The sequence below is a fragment of the Bubalus kerabau genome, chromosome 8 (genome assembly GCF_029407905.1).
Source record: "Bubalus kerabau isolate K-KA32 ecotype Philippines breed swamp buffalo chromosome 8, PCC_UOA_SB_1v2, whole genome shotgun sequence".
Classification (NCBI taxonomy): domain Eukaryota; kingdom Metazoa; phylum Chordata; class Mammalia; order Artiodactyla; family Bovidae; genus Bubalus; species Bubalus kerabau.
This window is the reverse complement of record NC_073631.1, coordinates 11,894,831-11,916,130: the sequence shown is the minus strand read 5'-3', so window position 1 is coordinate 11,916,130 and position 21,300 is coordinate 11,894,831. Positions and strand designations below refer to the sequence as shown.

Here is a 21,300-nt window from a genome sequence, read left to right as displayed (position 1 = left end):
CTTCCCAAACTCTTTGGCTCCTTTCTCTCTTTCCTCTCATATCCAGTTGGCCCCAGATAATTGTTCAGTGTAAAAATATGTAAACTGTGGATCTCAGACAAGTTATTTAGTCATTCACTCAGTATACATCAGTTTTGTACCTGTGCTAATTATCAACTTGGATATTTGCTGTATAACAGGGTATATACTAGCCATTCAAGTTGAGCACTTGAAATATGGCTAATGTGACAAAAAACCAAAATTTTAAGTATTTAAAAATTTTATGTATTTTACATTTAAAATAGAAGGTAGCAGGGTAGCATTTTTCTGTTAAACACAAATTTATTATTTTTGTAGGACTGGATTTTACTTTAACCACTGAATATTTAGCATCTATGTTGAGATATACTCTAAGTGTAGAATGTATAATGGATTTTGAAGACTTAGTATGAAAAAAGCCTATAAAATATCTCATTAATAATTTTTATACTGATTATACCTGAAATGAGAAATATTTTAGATACCTTACATTAGACAAAGTATTACTGTTGAGACTACCTTTACTCATTTCTTTTTGCTTCTTATTTTTAATTTATTTTTCAAGTTATCTGTAATGATGGTTGATTTGAAACAGTTCTTCTGAGCATGAGGGCTCTTTCTTGCATCAAATAAGTCAGCACTCATAGAGGGGGAGAAAAAAAAGGTACTTGTCACTTTGAAAGTCACAGATAATTTATCTTTCTATAATTAGATTAGGAGGGAAAAAATGAAGAACCCGCTGTAGCAGGAAGAAGCAAGGGCCTCGCATTTGATGAGCTAGATATTCAGTTACTATGCATTTCCATTGTTTTTCCATGGCAGAGGCTTGGGAACTTGCAGGCCTGAAGCCAGGTTACTCAGGCTCCATAACGATGTTGCTTGGCTGGCAGGGCTGTGGTTTCCACAGTAGTTGGCTGTGCCTCCAGACAAATGGGGTGCCGGTCTGTTCCTACAAATCTTTATCCCCGTGTTCATCGTGAGGAGGGCACCTGTTTTGTGCGCTTGGTCAGAGTCTCTTGTCCAGGGTTCCTGGATGACTGCATCCTGCTCAATACAGCTTTTGTCATCACAGCTTGACATATGCCCGATTTCAGCCAGAGGAACCTGATGGTAAGCACTGAAGGGGCAGATAGCCAGATTTTTTAAATAATCAGGATTATTCTTTTTGTACTTGATAAGATGATAAGGAAATCTGCAGGCACATATCTGATTTTTTTTTAAATCATAGGGACATTGTAATAGCCTTTCAGGGTCCAGGGTATCCATGTAAGTTTCTTCCATGTTGGAAATGAAGGAGCCAAGTCCAAGTGCTTGGCCGAGTCACGCTCTCCGCATAGTCACCCATTTTTAAAATGTGACCACTAGAAAATTTAAAATACATATGTGGCTTATCATATTTCTGTTAGACAGTGCTTAGTAGGACTACATGATTGTTTTTTATCTTTTTCTATTAAAATTCTTGGAGGGTAATCAGTCCTTACAGCTTTTCCTCTCAAAATGTTTATATTACCTTTCCAACCCCTATGTATGTATTTTCTCTAACAATGATCTCCAAGATGAAGGAACTTTTATAATACTGAAAACAACTTGGAAATGAAATCTTTGTTTCTTATTTCTATACCCTTCTCTAGAAATTCTCAACTGACATTTGAACATCAACAAGAATTTTGAGCAATATTGAGAAATTGTGATGTTCTTTGTCACTGTGTATTATATTTGTCTCTTCTTAAATTGTCAACAATTTCAAGAATCATGTGCCTGAAATTTGAGCCAATTACCAGTAGATGGGAGCCTTGCAACTTTGAATCAGTGAGGACTTTTATCCTACCTTTAAGACCATAATCTGTATGCTACCAAATACTGAATAACTATATGTTGAGTGCTTACGAAGTTAAATTCATACCATCTCAGATATGAATAACATAAGTGTCCTTCCGGTGTCCACCATAAAATCTGTGGCTTATGAACACATACTTGCTCCTTTCTTCTTATTTCCCATCTTGGGAGGACCAAGTGGCCCCGTTCTGCTTCCTTAATCCCATCTAGGTTCTTCACGGAGACCTTGTTGAGGATCTGCCATTGTTGTTGTTTAGTTGCTAAGTTGTGTCCGACTCTTTGCAACCACATGGATTACTGCATGCCAGGCTTCGCTGTTCTTTACCAGCTCCCAGAGTTTGCCCAAACTCATGTTCCATTGAGTCAATGATGCCATCCAACCATCTTATCCTCTGTTGTACCCTTCTCCCCTTGCCTTCAGCCTTTCCCAGCATCAGGGTCTTTTCCAATAAGTCAGTTCTTCCCATCAGGTTGCCAAAGTGTTGGAGCTTCAGCTTTAGCATCAGTCCTCCCAATGAATATTCAGGACTGATCTCCTTTATGATTGACTTGTTTGATCTCCTTGCAGTCCAAGGGACTCTCAAAAGTCTTCTCCAACCACAGTTCAAAAGCATCAATTCTTCAGTGCTCAGCTTTCTTTATGGTCCAGTTCTCACATCCGTACATGACTCCTGGGAAAACCATAGCCTTGACCATACATTAAAAACCTTTGTTGGAAAAGTAATGTCTCTGCTTTTTAATATGCTGTCTAGGTTGGTTATAACTTTTCTTCCAAGGAGCAAAGCGTCTTTTAATTTCATGGCTACAGTCACCATCTCAGGTGATTTTGGAGCCCCCCCCCCCAAATAAAGTCTGCTACTGTTTCCGTAATTTCCCCATCTATTTGCCATGAAGTGATGGGACTGGATGCCATGATCTTAGTTTTTTGAATGTTGAGTTTTAAGCCAGCTTTTTCACTCTCCTCTTTCACCTTCATTAAGAGGCTCTTTAGTTCCTCTTCACTTTCTGCCATCAGGGTGGTGTCATCTGCATATCTGAGATTATTGATATTTTTCCAGCTTATGCTTCATCCAGCCTGGCATTTCACATGATGTACTCTGCATAGAAGTTAAATAAGCGGAGTGACAATATACAGTCTTCACATATTCCTTTCCCAATTTGGAACCGGTCCATTGTTCCATGTCTGGTTCTGTTGCTTTTTGACCTGCATACAGGTTTCTCAGGAGGCAGGTCCAGTGGTCTGGTATCTCTTTCAGAATTTTCCACAATTTGTTGCAATCCACACGGTCAAATGATTTAGCATAGTCAATGAAGCAGAAGTAGATGTTTTTCTGGAATTCTCTTGCTTTTTCTGTGATCCAATGATATTGGCAATTTGATCTCTGGTCACTCTGCCTTTTCTAAATCCAATTTGTACATCTGAAAGTTCCTAGTTCACATACTGTTGAAGCCTAACTTGAAGGATTTTGAGCATTACCTTGTTAGCATGTGAAATGAGTGCAACTGTGCAACAGTTTGAACATTCTTTGGCATTGCCCGTCTTCGGAATTAGAATGAAAGCTGCCCTTTCCCAGTCCTGTGGCTACTGCTGAGTTTTCCACATTTGCTAGCATATTGAGTGCAACACTTTCACAGCATCATCTTTTAGGATTTGAAATAGGTCAACTGGAATTCCATCACCTCCACTAGCTTGTTCGTAGTGATGCTTCCTAAGGCCCACTTGACTTTGCACTCCAGGGTATCTGGCTCTAGGTGAATGATCACACCATCGTCGTTATCTGGGTCATGAAGATCTTTGTATAGTTTTTCTGTGTATTCGTGCTACCTCTTCTTAATATCTTCTGCTTATGTTAGGTTCATACCATTTTTGTCCTTTATTGTGCCCATCTTTGCATGAAATGTTCCCTTGGTATCTCTAATTTTCTTGAAGAGATCTCTAGTCTTTCCCATTCTATTTTTTTCCTCTGTTTCTTTGCATTGATCACTGAGGAAGGCTTTCTTATCTCTCTTTGCTATTCTTTGGAACTCTGCATTCAGATGGGTATATCTTTCCTTTTCTCCTTTGCCTTTTGCTTCTCTTCTTTCCTCAGCTATTTGTGAGGTCTCCTCAGACAACCATTTTGTCTTTTTGCATTTTTTTTCCTTTGGGTATAGTTTTGATCACTACCTTCTGTACAGTGTTACAAACCTCTGTCCATAGTTCTTCAGGCATTCTATCAGATCTAACTAATGCCTTGAATCTATTTGTCACTTCCACTGTGTAATCATAAGGGATTTGATTTAGATCATACCTGAATGGCCTAGTGGTTTTCCCTGCTTCCTTCGATTTACAGCCTTGTCTAACTCAATGAAACTATGAGTCATGACGTGTAGGGCCACCCAAGATGGAGGGATCGTGGTGGAAAGTTCTGACAAAATGTGGTCCACTGGAGAAGGGAATGGCAAACTACTTCAGCATTCTTGCCTTGAGAACCCAATGAACAGTATGAAGAGGATCTGCCATATCCTCCATCTGATTCCTGAGCCTGAAATTCTGCAAATTCTCGTGGGGTCCCCTTCCTCTTACCATGGTGGGCCTCATGGCAGGCTGCTTTGGATCTCAATGCATACCTTTACCATCCTTTCCATTGCTTCCTTTGTGGGAGCATATGGAATCTTCTGGGTTGTCCACTTGAAAGCTAGGGAGATGATGTTTTCCCTGGCCAGACTTGTCCACTCTCTTTATGCTGCTGGGCCCACCCCATGTTGGCATAGGACACCCTGCCCGGTGTATTTCTCCCAGGCAACCAAATGGGAGGCACAGCATGCAGAACTCTACTTTCAATGTCCCCCGAGCTCCCTGGTTTCGCTAATACCCCTTCTCCACAAGTCTCTAGGTTAGACACTGGAGAAGCAGCACCAGTCTCCTGTGTTCCACCTCCGCTTGCCTCTCCTGTCTCTCTCCCTCTGTGCCTTCCCCCACCTCCACCCCAAAGCACTCTTACTGGTCTTATTCTTTTGCTGAATGGAAGGAGCCTTTGTGTCAAGCCTCTGTTCTCTCTAGATTTTATTTCCTTTTGTCATATGATCCTCCCTTACAACCCCAACATCATATTTGAGCCTTAAGGCAAGTAGAGATGAGATCAATTTACACCCTAGAGTAACTGGTTCAATAAAGATTTTTAAAATATTGTATATGAACCAAATGTATTTTCACATAATTTTCTAATGTGTGCTAGAAGCAGAAATGTCACTTTGAACATTTTTCTGGAATGAAGGGAAGATAAGAATTTATGTCCAAAATAGGATTAAATAGATTTTAACATATCTTTTTAGTATTCTGAGACGTGTGATGGCTTGTATAAAAATCACTTCTCTTGGTCAGTAGTATCTTGTAACCTCTTTACTGCATGAGGTCATGATTTGCCCAAAGAATCAAAACTGTTATTTTTAGTTTAGAAAACTAGATACTCAGCTAAATGGACTGTCTGTATCCCCTACAGGTATAATTATAATGAGATCTTATTTTCTGCTTCTCCTAAGTTAAACCTAAAACCACAGGTCAAATATATGTCTACCTCTTCCTTATTCTTTGTTCCCAGAACTTTTCTTTTTCTATGAAAAGAATTAGAGAGCAAGGATGAGATGTATTTGATGGTTCATGATCTTCTTTGTCAGACTTTTTTTCTCTGATTCTGTCCTAGCTTATGAACACACAAAAACACATCTATTTGAATTCGGCTGATATCTTCCACGAAAAAAATAAGTCAGTCTCATCCCTCAGCATCTACTAAAGGTATCAGGCAAATCTGGAGGCGGGGGGGAATCTTTCTTATTTTTTATAGCATTCAAATATTTTAAATGAGCAGTTGTTTTCTATAGGTTAAATCAATCCAATACCAGTAAGACAGATTGAAATGAGGCAATAACTAATTTCCAGACAGTATTTAGAATCTGGTGTGGTAAACAGTTTGATTCTCTAGATTGAGAATCAAAAAGGAAAAAATTCTAGTACAGCTCTGCTATCATTGCATATGTATTTTTGAGTAGCTCATTAATTTTGCTGGGTAGAAATTCCTTCTACTATAAAAGATGGAGTTACACAAACATTTCTTCTCACTCTGATAAAAATCTGTGATTCTAATAGCTAGAGAAGGAAAGTGACCACATAGACTGAAAAAACAGACAAAGACACATTTCCATCAGCTACCCCCACTTCTAACTATGCCCTTATATATTTCCTTCCAAACCAACAAAGGATATGGACTGTCTGGCAGAGTCACCAGGACAAAGGATTAAAGGAAGAAAAAGGGATCCAGATGTTTCCATTTGGAGTAATTGAATTTTCAGACACATCTAATTCAGATGAGCTCTATCCATGGGCAACCGAGCCAAAGACATGAAGGGGACTCTTCTAATTCAACTGGGTTCTTGTGATACGACTTCCCATTTAGCACTCTATCAATATTACCCCCTCACATGTCTGTGATGACATGGTAGGAGTCAAGAGGAAGGACACCCTTAATCAAAAAGCAAATTAAAATCTCCAGGCCCCCAGTGGTTTCACAGTAGTATTTACTGCATGCCCACTTAGTACAGAGTACTGTTTTAGATGCTATGATGAAAAGGTACAAAAAAGTTAGAATAATGGTACTCCAAAAAGTTCTCAATTTAATTGAAGAAAACATGAACACTATAAAAAACTCCCCTTTATGGCCTTTTAAAAGCCTCATATAAATAGCAAATGTTTTTATCTGCACATTAAAGGTTTCCTTTAATCTTTCAAGGTTAGGCTCACATATAAATTTTATTAATTAAACCAAGAAGAAGGGGCCAAAATTTGCATCCTGCTTGGAAATTTCTATCTGCATCTACCAAGTCTTTTAAATTGTGGGGTAGATTTTTAGCTTAAGAAATGAATAAGAAACTGAAAGGAGCAGCAGACAACGTAAGCAGGCAATTTACCGTCCTTTTCACTTTTTGGAGTGAAAAGCGGGAACTTTTAAGAAATACACAAGTAGAGCAAAGTGGAAATGTTATAGGTAAACTAGGAAATATGGGTGCTCTTGCAATAAAGAAAATGCTGTATCTCAGGAGATGACGTGATTGGAATGAGCTTTACTTTGGGTCAGATTGTTGAGGCAAGAAGTGCAGGAGAACTGCTTAACCTGTCTGGGTGAGCCTTTCCTCAAGCCTGGAAAATTCGAGGTGACTTCTGTCACCTATTTCTTCCCCCCTTACCAATTCGTTGCTTAACATAAGCACTTGTTTTGTTATTGAGACCAGGTTTGAGAGTATGGAGTGAATACTTAACTCCTGTTAAGGAGTTGGTTGCTGGCTAGTACAAATAAGCCTTGAGAGTGACTGACAGTACTTAGGTGTGCCACCAGGCATCGTAGAATAAATTGCCAAATAAGTTGTACGGACAATCTGTTACAAGTTAGACAGACAGAGATTATGTTAGGATGGGTAAGGAAAAGATGTGGGATTCAAGGGATAATGGGAAATTGCAGTTTATAAAGTGAGTGGAATATTGTGTTTATCATTTTTTCTCCAACCAGCAGATGACAAACTATTAAATACAGAAACCAACAACAATAACAACAGTAACGAAAAATCTGTTAACATATATGGCGAAGTGTTACAAGCTCCACTATATATAATGCGTCTTATGAATCATTAAGAGAAGAACAAACATTTCTGTAGAGAAATGGACTAAAGACATGAAAGAACAATTAATGAAGAGATATGAATGGCCAGTATACATTTGAAAATTTATTCATTTATTAGTATGAAAGAGTGAAAAGTAACTTGATAAAATGGTGGGAATAGGTGGAAGGAATGGTCCTCTTAGGACTGGTGGTAGGAAAGGTTATGTTTGGATAATATTTTTAGAAAGTCAGTTTAGCCATGTTAATCAATAAGTATCTTCTAAGCCAAAAAGCTATTTTGATAATGTACATAAGTGAAACAATAGTACCTTGAAGGGGATTCCATCTTCTACCTTCCTAGTCAACACTCTTCTCTCTTCCTGAAATCAGAAAGTGTGATTTCAGAAGTATCACTTTTAGAAATCCATCCTAAAGAGATAATCAGATAATTTCACAAAGATCAAGTACATGCAAGGATGTTCAGTATGGTACCATTTATCTTAATGTGAAAAATTAGAATCAATTAGTAATACATCAATAAGATACTCAATAAATTTGGTACATTTGTAGAATAGAAACTGAGAAGGTTGTCACTGAGAAGGTTGTTGTGCATTGATATTCTTTGATATATTTAAATGAAAAAAAGTTTGAAAATAGTATGCTATAGTCATCTCTCACTATCCACAGAAGATTGGTTCTAGGAGCCCCTGTGTGTAACCAAAATCTGTAGATGCCCAAGTTCCTTATATAAAATTGTGTAGTACAATGAATTCAGTTGGTTTTCCACATCCAGTGGTTTTCCATCCTAGGATTCAACCAACCAAGGATGGAAATTTTGATACACAGTTGGTTGAATCTGCAGACGGGAAATCGTTGGAAGGCTGACTGTATAATAAGACCCTATTTATGTGTAGTACATCCATCTATATATATTAGCTATATTATCTGTGTGTATTAGATATAAATACATATACCTATATATATCTTAGATACATTTCTAAAGGGCAAATATAGTGGTAGAGTTGGTTAGGTCCATTTTTTTAATAATTTACATTATATTATTTGAATTTTACTTAGTGAATATGTGTTATCTTTATAAATTATACTGTTAAAATAAAAATACTTTGAGAAAAAAAGCAATGTCCATAAAAATAGGTATAGAAACACATTTATAAAGTTGTTCCTCGTAGAGATTCTCAATATAAGTTACTGGTGTTCCTCTAAGCCATATTTAGTGCAAAAAATCTGAAAAGATATATGTCTCTACATGTCTCTCTTGATCCAAGGATATTTTTAAAATAATATCTAAATGTGACTTTTAAGCCATTTCATCCAAATATTGTTTGTCTAACTGATCTTTTGAAAAAATATTGCACTGCAGTGAACTTGGATTTTATTTTATGACAACTCCTTGGAGTGCATCTGGTCTATATAGTTGGTTGCCCTTGAAGTTGTCTTAGCCATTAATTCTAAGGACAGGATTAACATCCTTTTGTTGAAGCTAAGGAAACTGTTAATGTTGGAAGAACATGCCTGCATAGACAATCATCCTACCTCCTCCCTTAAGTAAAGACTCTTGAGTTTTTCTGCAGGAAAGAATTTGAATCCTCTTCAGGGTACAGTCAAGATCCTACTACTGTTTCTTTTATGTGGTATCATCAAAATAGCTTGGCTTAGAATTTTGAGGCAGTTGTAAAAGTATGGTTATTTTGGCCAAACCACCATAAATTCTCTGTGACATATACATGTAAAATAAATGCCTCTCAATGAGCATGCTAATTTGGTATTTGTCCTCCCTTATATACTGTATGACAGGGTGGTTAAATGACAGAGTGTTGTATGGTATAGTTATTTACAAAGCAGAAGAAAAATCTTCCCCAAATAATAACTATATTTTAGAATAATCAATTTGTCTTAGCCCTATTTCTGGTGCTAAATATCTACAGGAGAAAATTATCTCCTAGATTCATTCTTAATTTAAGATAGAAATATGTCTATCTTTTATGCATATCTTTGTATGCATATCTTTTATGCAAACAAAAACAATATGTTTTTGTTTGCATAAAGAAGAAGTCTTGTCACAAATGGCAGTAGATTTTAGAAAAATCTCTCTCCCCTTCTCTCTCACACACACAGGATTCCCAAGCTCTATCTACTTCAAATCTATAGCATCTCACATGGTGAAGCCTGAGCACATGCATTTTTAAAGCACTGCAGGCAGTTCTGATGGGCACCCAGGTTGAGAATGTTCCTCCAATGGGCAAGCCATCGGGCCCACTTAGTGTCCCTGGCAAATAAAATGTGGGCCTTCCATTGCAGGACTTAAAATAGTATTGGGTTTGGAACCAACTAGCTCCTGGAGCAAACTGTCCAAAAGACCTCTAAGGTTGAGGCTAGTCTTTTGGGGGTTTTGGTGAAAATTTTTTTCCAGGAAACTTTCTTGCTATTTTTTTTTATTATTATAAAAGTAACACATTTACTATAGAAATTGTGAAATTATAAAAGAGCACAAAGGAAATAATAAAATCACCTGGAATTCTATCAACTAGATATAACCACAACATTGTCCATATCCTTTCAGATTCTTTTTATATATCACCAGAAAATTGTTGTACATGCAATCTGTAACATGCAATATAGCAGAAGCATTTTCTCATGTTAATATTCTTCTATGAAATCATGCTCATTGGCTATAAAATTTTTTTCTCATAATTATTGCTTTTCTACTTTTGGAAAATTATTGATTTTCTATTTTGGAAATTTTAGCTTTTCAATTTGAGTCATTAAAAAAAGTCTTGACATGATCCTCCTTGAACGTAAATCTTTATGTACATTTTGAGTACGTCCTTAAGAATCCACAAGTGGGATTAGTGGGTTAAAAAAGAATATTCATGAGGCATTTTATAAATACTTAATGCTTGATTATCCTTAGGAAAGGATATACTAATTTTGCATTTTGTCTAAAATTTACAATCCTTGAATCCTTATTAATATTGAATGTTTTTATTATTTTTGTCTCATTATGCCTTATATTTATTTTTCAGTTAGGAAGGTTGCCTTTTTCTGTTGATGTAAACTCTTTGTTCACATGTGTAGTGTAGACCATATTTTTTCTACTTTATTTACTTAAAAGTTTTCCTTGTGGTGATTTTGGATGTACAAAATTTTGTAACTACTTTTTGAGAACAATTCACAATTCAAATATGTACCTACAAAATAGAGTCAGCCTTGGAAAGATCATCAATATGGCAAGAATGAGGCACCCTCACCCCACATTCCACCACCCCAAGCTCTAAATTCAGTGCTCTCTCCTGCCTAATCATATCTGCTGCTGCTAAGTCGCCTCAGTTGTGTCCGACTCTGTGCGACCCCACAGACGGCAGCCCACCAGGCTCCCCCATCCCTGGGATTCTCCAGGCAAGAACACTGGAGTGGGTTGCCATTTCCTTCTCCAATGCATGAAAGTGAAAGTGAAAAGTGAAAGTGAAGTCGCTCAGTCGTGTCCGACCCTCAGCGACCCCATGGACTGCAGCCTACCAGGCTCCTCCGTCCATGGGATTTTCCAGGCAAGAGTACTGGAGTGGGGTGCCATTGCCTTCTCCAAACCATATCTAGTTCAGCAAAAAATCATTTATACCTTGGTATGCACTTAAGTCAAGTTTAACATCTCAAGAGGTACTCAGATCTTGAAGCCCTGTCCGCAGTTAAGCATCTGTCTTGTTAAAGAACTTTTAGGCATCAAGTGATAGGCTAGAAAAGGGAAAAATCAATTCCGCAACTATTTACAGAACACCTGCAGTGTAACCATAACCAAATCGACGGAGCAGCAGTCACCTACATGTGAGGGCAGCTGCGCGATCGTGCTTCACTGCAAACAATATTTTTAAAACATTATTGATAAAAATGTACTTCTTGTTTTATTTAATTAATAGTAAGAGTATAAAATAAGATGGTGTTAATGTAGAGCTGAGACTTGGGGATACAATGACTGGCTCAGATTCTTCAGTGGGTGTTTAGTGTGATACATTAAAATGCAGAGTGACCCACTACAAACTCAATGCTTAGCAAAGGAACTGTTATTTTTAAAAAGCTTCTGAACATTAAGAAAAGACATAGGAGCCAAAATAAAATCAAAAGAAATAAGCTAGAGAATTTTCCAAAATCTAACTGATGCTCGCGTGTGGTTGAGTATGAATGTAGCTGCAGATTTAATGGAATTTTTGGTTTTCTTTTATTTTCTATATTTCAGAGACTGCATATTCATTTGCAATATTTTATTACAGCATGAGGATTTTATTTCATGTGGTTGAGCTTTTTTTTTTTTTTTTCAAAATCTCTGTGAGGAAACATCTTTTCATGTAATCAAAAGTATATACACATGTGTGTGTGTGTGTGTGTGTGTATATATATATATATATAATTTATTTTTGAGTTAGCCTCTTTAGTCAGTACAGCTTGGTTTATACTTGAGTTCTATAGTTAACAGGCCCTGAATGTTCAGTCATTTGCTAAACACAGAATCAGAATTTACAAATTTGCTTGCCTCCACCACAGGATGTCATGGATTATATATATTCATGGCATTTCTTGTCTTTTTCTCCACACTATTGGCGTTCATTTAAAGTCACTTGGATTTGATGGAGGACTCAAAGATATCATCAAGAAGTGGAAAACTGAAATTGATAGAAACTGAAATGGGAATTTGGAGAGAAACAAAAAATAAACAAGATAAATTTAGATACTGTGGCAAGCCTATTGTGTCCTAGGAAAATAGTGGAGGAGGAGGGCCCCTGTAATGCTGAGGAGAAATCAGGAGGTGAGGGGTCAAGCACAATATTCACCTTACTACCAGGTGTCTAGAGTATGGCTTCCAAAGAGTATGACTCTGACATATAAGCACAGAGACTGAGATGGTTTTTGGAGAGGACAGTAACACTTGGATAAGACTCATGTCACATATGGCAGGGAAAGGGCATACTCTTAAAAAGAACCAGATCTGATAGCAGCATTGGGCAAGGCACCCTTTGATTAGAAGATATTTAAAAATCCTACCTGAGAGTAGAACAGGTAAAGAATGAAAGGTGAGAGAGAAGGAGAAGGATTATTGTTGGAGATGCTGTTATATTCAGCCTGGAGTAATGAGTGATATGGATAATTATTTTTCTAATGTAGACCTCCCCCCCAAAAAAAGCATAGGGACAAGATTTAACAGATAAAGGACAGTCAAATATTTACCTGTAAACTATTTACTAATCATATTCATCGTTCAATTTTTTTGTTTGTTTTCATCTCAGTTATCTTTAACATTCCCTTATACAAACAGCCTTCACTTCCTTCCCTTCCTTGCCTGCATGTTTGTGTAAACACATGGCCACATCAACTGGAATCACTTAAAATCCATGACCACAAGTGTAGAAGGGGCATTCCATAGCCCCGTAATACTCTTCCCCAAGTCAGAACATGTGACTTTGTTTTCCAACTTTGGTCTTAATTTCCAAGATTGTTTGGGCTATTCTGGGACTCTTGCATTTGAATGTCAATTTTAGGGTCAGACATCAGTTGGGATTTCAATAGGGATTGCATTAAATCTGCAGATCGCTTTGGGGAGTATTGCCATCTCAACAATATTAAGTCTTCTGATCCACGAAATGAGTTGTCTTTCCATTTATTTAGGTGTTCTTTTACTTCTTTCAATAGTATTTTGGAGTCTTCAGACTAAGTTTTGTATTCTATTGTTAAATTTATTCCTAAGTATTTTATTCTTTTTTATATTATTATAAATTGAATTTTTTCTTAATTTTAGTTTTGGATTGTTCACTGCATGTAAATAAAAATACATTGCTTTTTGTATATTGATTGTATATTGATCATATTGTATATTGATATCAATATTGTATATTGATCTTGTATTCTACAAACTTGTTGAATTCATTTATTAGTACTAACAGTTTTTTCAATGGTTTCCTTAGGATTTTCTGCATACAACATTGTGTCATCTGCAAATAGAGATAGTTTTATTTCCTGCTTTTCAATATGGATACCCTTTATTCCAGTTTCTTGCCTGATTTCCCTGGCTAGAATCTCTAGTACAATGCTGAATAGAAATGGTTACAGCAGACCTTCCTGTCTTGTTCTGGATCTAAGCTGTTGTTTAAAATCTTTGATGAAGTTCCAGTTCTCTGTCCTTTCAGGCGACTCAACTGCAATTTCATGAAATGCTCATTTGAATCAGATGCAACAATATTCTAGATCCTTCCCCGTATAGTTGGGGCTTCCCTGGTGGCTCAGCGGTAAAGGATCCTCCTGCCAATGCAGGAGATGTGGGTTAAACCTCTGGGTTGGGAAGATGCCCTGGAGAAGGAAACTACCCTTATAGTTGGCATTGACATTTGGAATCCTTAGAACCAGTGGTCAAATACAGTACTATTAGAGATCAAGACTCAGACCCCATTCATAAGAGTACAGGCTACAATAATAGACTCTAGATTGTTCTATCCTGTTTATGAAAATCTAGATAGTATTTCAAGAACATTTGAATCAATGCATATATATTTATTTTCAGTGACTTCATCAGTTTCAGCTAATTTCACCAATAAAACCCCATTTATAGAATTCTTTATGCTAATTAGCCAAAGACTTGAGGTTGGTTAGAAATAATGATAGCTGAAGCACTCATAGGGGTGACGTCTGGAGAGTAGAATTTTTGATAGGATGTTATTCAAACACACTGAGAAGTCAAATTCTCAGTTAGGACCACTAACCATCCCTAGAGTGCAGCTTAAATTAAAGCATGTGTGTGTGTGTATACACAAATTCATACATGACATAGATATTTTAATGCAGAAATATTTAAAATATTTAAAAACAGGTCACAGGCAACATAACATGTTAGTATGGCTGAAACAGAACTTATGATTCCTTATTAAAGATGCTTATCCATGGAATTTTTCGTCTCATCAATTGATGCCGTCAACATCACCATCCATACAGGTGCTTAAGCCCAAAATCTAGGTATTAGCCCTCATATCTTGATTTCTCATCTTTTATAATCTGCCCATTAGCAATTCATTTTGATTCTACCTCCAACTCTTTTATATCCTAAAGCCATCTTCTTTTCTTCTCCGCAATCACCTCCTTAGTCTAAAGCATTCTGCATGCTGCATGCTAAGTTGCTTCAGTCGTGTCTGACTCTTTGTGACCCCTTGGACTGTAGTCCACCAGGCTCCTCAGTCCATGGGGGTTCTCCAGGCAAGAATACTGGAGTGAGTTCCCATTTCCTTCTCCAGGGAATCTTCATGACCAAGCGATTGAACCCAGGTCTCCTGCATTGTAGGCGGACTCTTGACTGACTCAGCCACAGACTCTCTGGGAGTCCCTGGGAAGCACTTAAATCACTATAATTATGTCTATCAAGGAAAAAGTGAAAAAAAAGAAAAAGGTGAAGTGATACAGCACGGAGTCTGATGCAGGTTCCTACTGGTCACTGCTCTTACTTCTTTTCTGGGTGTTTCTGAGCTAGCCTCCTAACAGGTATTCTAGCTTTTTCTCTGTTATCTCTTCTTCCCACTCCATCTGATTCCACTCTTTAAAAAAGCAGCCAGAGAGATCTTTCAAACATGTAAATTAGATTATGTCACTTCCCTTATTGAAGCCATCCAATGACTTCCAATCACACTTGGAATGAATCCCAGATTCCTTACTGTAGACAGGAAGCCTCCATGGTCTGGCTCCTGATTAATTCTTTGACTTCATTTCAAACAACCACCACTCTACCCACTGTGCTTCAGCCACATTAGCCAACATTTTGGATCCTGAAAATGACAAACATTCTTGCCTTAGAGCCTCTGCACCGGCTGTCTGGCTGTCTCTCTGTCCAGATGACTCTTGCCCTGATCTTAGCAAGGCTGCCTGTTTCTCATTATTCAGATCTCAGCCCAAATGTCAACTTTAGCCTCTCTGACCATGCATTCTTACTTGGATCTACCCTGTCATGCCCTACTATACCTGCCTGTTTTAATTTTCTTCATTATTCATGTTTAGGTACATATGTCATCTCCTCCCAGCTAAGATGTAAACCTTATTGACAGCAGAAATCTTATGTTGTGCATATTTTTTTTCCTTTTTTAAAAAATTAATTAATTTATTTATTTTACTTTACAATATTGTATTGGTTTTGCCATACATTGACTTGAATCTGACATGAGTGTACATGTGCCCCCATCCTGAACCCCCCTCCCACCTCCCTCCTCATCCCATCCCTCTGGGTCATCCCAGTGCACCAGCCCCAAGCATCCTGTATCATGCATTGAACCTGGACTGGTGATTCATTTCACATATGATATTTTACATGTTTCAATGCCATTCTCCCAAATCATCCCATCCTCGCCCTCTCCCACAGAGTCCAAAAGAGTGTTCAATACATCTGTGTCTCTTTTGCTGTCTCACATACAGGGTTATCATTACCATCTTTCTAAATTCCATATATATGCATTAGTATACTGTATTGGTGTTTTTCTTTCTGGCTTACTTCACTCTGTATAATAGGCTCCAGTTTCATCCACCTCATTAGAACTGATTCAAATGCATTCTTTTTAATGGCTGAGTAATATTCCATTGTGTATATGTACCACAGCTTTCTTATCCATTCATCTGCTGATGGACATCTAGGTTGCTTCCATGTCCTGGCTATTATAAACAGTGCTGCGATGAACACTGGGGTACACGTGTCTCTTTCGATTCTGGTTTCCTCAGTGTGTATGCCCAGCAGTAGGATTGCTGGGTCATATGGCAGTTCTATTTCCAATTTTTAAGTAATCTCCACACTGTTCTGTACCTTTGAATCTCTATCTTGGAGAACAGGACTTGATGCCTAGAAGTGCTCAGTAAATATTTATTGAATGATGGACAAGCGGAAATTTAGAGCAGAGCCTGATGTTTTAATAAAAGACCCATCAAAATTATTATGCTTGGCTGGAATTTTTGGTATCAAATATTATCTAAATAAATGAGTTATAATCTGGGGGCTCAACACTTCTTTGGGGGCAAAAATCAATTGCATGATATTTGTTAGGATAGGATGTACTCAGGATACACTTTGAAAACATTGTGTGAATAATTTAGTTTGTGCATCACTAAATGATCTACAAGTGCTGAGTGGGAGGAAAAAGATGATGAGCCTAGGGGTCAGGATGAGGAGGCTTCAGAGGGCACAGCTATGTAGATCTAAAAGTTTTTCTAGTGTTTTCAGCATCTCCCTCCTTTCCTCTCACCACCCTTTTCATTCTTTTTCTCTGGAAACCCTAACTAATACAATACCAATTCTGTGTCTGTAGAGTAAGGTAGCCATACTTTGGATGCAAAGGATCTTCCCTTTGCATTCCAGCCACTCTCCATTAATGTGTGTATTCCTCCACCCTGTCTGTGACCAGTAATGTGCCCAATTGACTCCTTACCCTGTAACTTCCAGTTGGGTGGGGTCAGTGATGAGAGATACAGCAGGAGGCTAGAGTGCACCAGGAGAGTGAGGTTCAGTTCAGTTCAGTTCAGTTCAGTCGCTCAGTTGTGTCCGACTCTTTGCGACCCCATGAATCGCAGCACACCAGGCCTCCCTGTCCATCACCAACTCCCAGAGTTCACTCAGACTCACGTCCATCGAGTCAGTGATGCCATCCAGCCATCTCATTCTCTGTCATCCCCTTCTCCTCCTGCCCCCAGTCCCTCCCAGCATCAGAGTCTTTTCCAATGAGTCAACTCTTTGCATGAAGTGGCCAAAGAACTGGAGTTTCAGCTTTAGCATCACTCCTTCCAAAGAAATCCCAGGGCTGATCTCCTTCAGAATGGACTAGTTGGATCTCCTTGCAGTCCAAGGGACTCTCAAGAGTCTTCTCCAACACCACAGTTCAAAAGCATCAATTCTTTGGCACTCAGCTTCCTTCACAGTCCAACTCTCACATCCATGCATGAGCACTGGAAAAACCATAGCCTTGACTGGACGGACCTTTGTTGGCAAAGTAACGTCTCTGCTTTTGAATATGGTTGGTTGGTCTAGGTTGATCGTAACTTTCCTTCCAAGGAGTAAGTGTCTTTTAATTTCATGGCTGCAGTCACCATCTGCAGTGATTTTGGAGCCCAGAAAAATTAAGTCTGACACTGTTTCCACTGTTTACCCATCTATTTCCCATGAAGTGATGGGACCAGATGCCATGATCTTTGTTTTCTGAATGTTGAGCTTTAAGCCAACTTTTTCACTCTCCACTGTCACCTTCATCAAGAGGCTTTTTAGTTCCTCTTCATGGTGTCTTTTGTCTTGGCTTTCTCCCTGTCAGGCCACGGGTTAGCAGTGTTTGCATTCCTGTACCCTCCGTCTCTGGCCTCGTCCATGGCTCTAGCTCTAGTAACAGTGGAGAGCGCGGCTCTCATGGAGTTCTGCCCACTCTCTCCTCTGGCTCTTTAGGTCTAGGTTGGTTGCTAGCACTTTCCCACCCCACCCCCCTAACCACGTGCTTCATCATCCCTTATAGTTTTCCCTTAATCCTGCCCATGGATCTGTATATCACCCTCGCTTTCCCTGTGTGGGTAATTCACAACCCTTTAATTTCTTTTTACACACGAGGAGACTGAGGCTTAGAGAGATTTGGTAACTCCTTCAGGGCTGTGGTTTAAACCAAGGTCTCTGACTTCAGTGGAAGTCCTTGCAGCCTGTACGCAGCAATTCAATTACTGTTCACATTAACTACTCTTTGTGAATCACAGTTCAATGCAAAATCAAAGACAATGCAAAATGAGGTCAGTAACAATAACTCCTTATGGATTTCTAGTTAGTGCTCAATAAATATTAGCTATTGTTATCATTTGCAACAAAAAAGGACCTCGATGAAGATAGAAATTCCCAGTTTACAGGGTCTTGGTAAGAATGAAATGGCTAACAGGTGTAATGCACCAGCATAGGACCTGGTACACACCAGCCACTTAATACCACATGCCACTTACCAGCAGTCACATCTACTGTCCTTTTCCTAGGCCACGTTCTCTAGGGATAGGATCTTGAATTCTATGTGAGCAAAATGTGAGTTGAGAGGCACTTTATGTATATTGTCTTTGTAAATGTCATAAGGAACTAAGAGGTGAGTTATTCCAGTCTTAAAGACGTGGAAACTAAGGGCCAAAGAGTCAGATAACTTACATAAGCTCACGACTACATCTGCTAGTGAAGGATCAAGGATTCCAACCCAGACATATCTGACCCCACGTTTATTTGAGCCAAGAAGGGCTTGTTAATAGAGCCAGTATTCAGTTGGTAAGCACTGGTATGACAGGTCCCGCGTTAAATATTGGATAGTTTTCTGTTGGGAGGTAAGTGGCTGCTGCCTCAGGGCTCTTGAGCAGAACCTGCCCACCCATTCCCCTTCCCTCCCCATGACCTGCAGCTGCAAAGACAGGTGCTCTGATGCTCTGTGCTTGCACCACATCAATTTTTAACATTCAGAGTATTGCTCCTAGAAACAAATCTAGTAATTGAAACTTGAGAATCACATCTCAGAGAAGTACAGAAAAAAACGAGATGGAGACTTTTTAGAAATTCAAGAAGGAGGGGATGTTTTCAGAGCACTGCAGAAAATTCTTACCGTTTCTGTACCTCTGTCCTGTGACTGATTTCCTTGGAGGATGAACCTCAGAGGGAGCTTGAAGGTGAGGGGATGGAGGAGTGGCCTTGTCTGTTCCCATCATTCAGAAAGCCCGGTTCTTTTTTGGGCCTTCCCTATTTCATTAAGCCTTTATTGCACCTCTGCCCTGAACCCCAGGCTCCAGTGGTTCTTTCAGAATAACTCAGAGAGAAAATAGGTGTGCACACAATGTGAGGCAGAGAAGGAAAGAGCCAGATTTCCCCTGGCTTCTGGGTTTCAAGTCAGTCAAGCTGGGCTTCCATGTTTTACCTTAAAGAGGGAAATTGGCAGCTTGCTACGAGCCTGAAGGGTGTGCCTCATGTCTGTGATGCTGAGCCCTTCAGCGTCACCTATAAAGTCACCCTGTCTCCCTGGGAGCCATCCATGTCTGAAGAAGGCTGGCTTTGGGGGTTTTCCTTGTTTAACGGCTGGGGGAGGGGGATGTTGGAGATTTGTAGGAGAAAGTCTGCAGAATAGATAGTGAGTTAAGAAAGTCCAAGTCAGGGTTCATGAGATAGAGGTCCTGGGGCTGGTGGAAGGAAGAGGAGGCTAAGGGAATGTCAGTCATTGGGGGATTTGATACCGAAGACAATTTGGCTCTGTTTCCTTGAAGACCTTTCTGCAGTGTGTCAGGCTCTGTCCCTGCTGTGAGGATCTGCCAAGGCCAGCCCTTGCCCTTTATATATTTCCTTTTTCTTTCTTTCTTTCAAAATGGACTTGCCCTGGATTAATAATGCTGGAGAGCTTCCTATCTCTGCCTGGAGTCATGCTTCAGTAAAAATACTACTCCAAGCTTTAATCTAAAAAAGTAGAAAAGAATTGAAAAAAATTCACAAAGAAAAAGCAAACCTCTATAATCAAAAGACATAGGGTTAGGGGTGGAAGAAAGGACCAAGATGACACCACGGTGAAATGGTGGCATTTAATCAGGGGTTAGGCAGGGTGTGGGTGAGGCAATTCCAGGATGACAAGAGCCAGCCTGAACCCTCTGATGGAACCTTTGTCAAGGTTTGCAAATATTCTGGTGCCCTTGAAAAACCATTTTCCCCTCCGCCCTTAGGTTTTTGTCTTGGCCTAGAGGTGAAAGTGAAGTAATCGAAAGTGAAATGCTGGCTCTGTTGACTTTTTTTTCAAAGGGAAAACAGTGCGCAAGTTTCATAGGAAACCTCTTGCTTGAGAACGGGCCTGGCTGGCTGCAGGACTTACAGGGCCTGGTGTGGAATGGAGACATCGGGCTTCTCATTCCAAGTGTTAAGAATGTTAAGGTGACAGGTGAGCATGAAACCAAGTGTGGGCCTTTCTGAGCTAAGGGTCCCTGTGTGACTATACAGGCCACACTCTCAGAAGCTGGTCTTGCTTAGGAGGGAAAGTGTTAGCCACTCAGTTGTGTCAGACTCTTTGCAACCGCATGGACTGTAGCCTGCCAGTCTCCTCTATCCATGAGATTCTCCAGGCAAGAATACTGGAGTGGGTTGCAATTCCCTTCTCCAGTGGATTTTCCCAACCCAGGTGTTGAACCTGGGTCTTCTGCATTGCAGGCAGATTCTTTGCTTCCTGAGCCACCGGTCTCTGAAGGTTTATGTTATTCTCATTTTCTGAGTTAATAATAATACTCCCTCCATTTTCAGAGCATCAGGGATTTGATGATTTTGTGCATGTGTGTGTATTTCAGTACTATTTTTAGGCACTTAAGTTTATTTTCAAAATGGCTCTTTAAAACTCAAGACATTTCTAAAATGCAATTGAAAATGTCTTAAATCTAACTCTGAGATGGTAGGACTGTTGCCAGCATTTTAGAGGTCCTACATTTAGAGGTCTCTTGTTCAGCTCTTGTTCACCTTTATGGCAGAAAGTGAAGAGGAACTAAAAAGCCTCTTGATGAAAGTGAAAGTGGAGAGTGAAAAAGTTGGCTTAAAGCTCAACATTCAGAAAATGAAGATCATGGCATCTGGTCCCATCACTTCATGGCAAATAGATGGGGAAACAGTGTCAGACTTAATTTTTCTGGGCTCCAAAATCACTGCAGATGGTGACCGCAACCATGAAATTAAAAGACGCTTACTCCTTGGAAGGAAAGTTATGACCAACCTAGATAGCATATTGAAAAGCAGAGACATTACTTTGCCAACAAAGGTCCATCTAGTCAAGGCTAT

General features: G+C 39.1%; 1 long non-coding RNA gene and 1 pseudogene across 1 annotated transcript in view; one reads left to right on the top strand and one right to left on the bottom strand.

The window, feature by feature from the left end:
* LOC129658857 (uncharacterized) overlaps positions 1–21,300 on the top strand; it is a 442,729-nt gene that overhangs the window by 113,342 nt on the left and 308,087 nt on the right. The gene's annotated exons all lie outside the window — the stretch shown is intronic.
* Positions 811–1,361, bottom strand: LOC129658854 (gametocyte-specific factor 1-like; annotated as a pseudogene).